Source organism: Marmota marmota, unplaced genomic scaffold, assembly GCF_001458135.2.
Source record: "Marmota marmota marmota unplaced genomic scaffold, marMar, whole genome shotgun sequence".
In the NCBI taxonomy this organism is placed as follows: domain Eukaryota; kingdom Metazoa; phylum Chordata; class Mammalia; order Rodentia; family Sciuridae; genus Marmota; species Marmota marmota.
The window spans coordinates 43,732,827-43,733,440 of record NW_026000005.1 but is presented as its reverse complement, the minus strand read 5'-3'; positions in this window follow the sequence as shown (position 1 = coordinate 43,733,440).

Sequence of the window (614 nt, the reverse complement as noted above, 5' to 3'; positions counted from 1 at the left end):
ACTTCTCCTGCACTAAATTCAGGCATCATTAGTTTTAGCTTGTGTTTTATCTTTTAGCATTAATCTTTAATATGCATTTGAGCACTTTTACAATCTTTTTTAAAAGTTATATTTTAATATCCCAGCAATACTCAGGTGGATGTTCAATTGTTTTCTCTCATACTTTGATTGTTGTCCTAGCAGGTTTTTAAATTCAATAGTGCATCTATTCTGTTTAACATTCCTTAGGGATAAACCTGCCTACATTTTTCAGCCCATTATCAATTAGTAATATTTTTCCTATTAAATAAGAATTATTTTGATTATCCTCATATCACCATTGAAACACATATAGATATATAATTCATAAGAAGTTTTCTCCCAAAACTTTATTCAGCAGAAATTATAACAATGGCCTTCTAAGTGGAATAGACCACACACTGCTAAATCATTCTGGTTTCACTTATCAGCATCACAATACTATTAAAAAATAAAATGTTAGGGCTGGGATTGTGGCTCAGCGGTACAGTGCTTGCCTAGCACGGGCGGGACCCGGGTTCGATTCTCAGTACCACATAAAAAAAAAAAAATAAAGGCATTGTGTTGTGTCCATCTACAAAAAAAAAAAAAAAAAA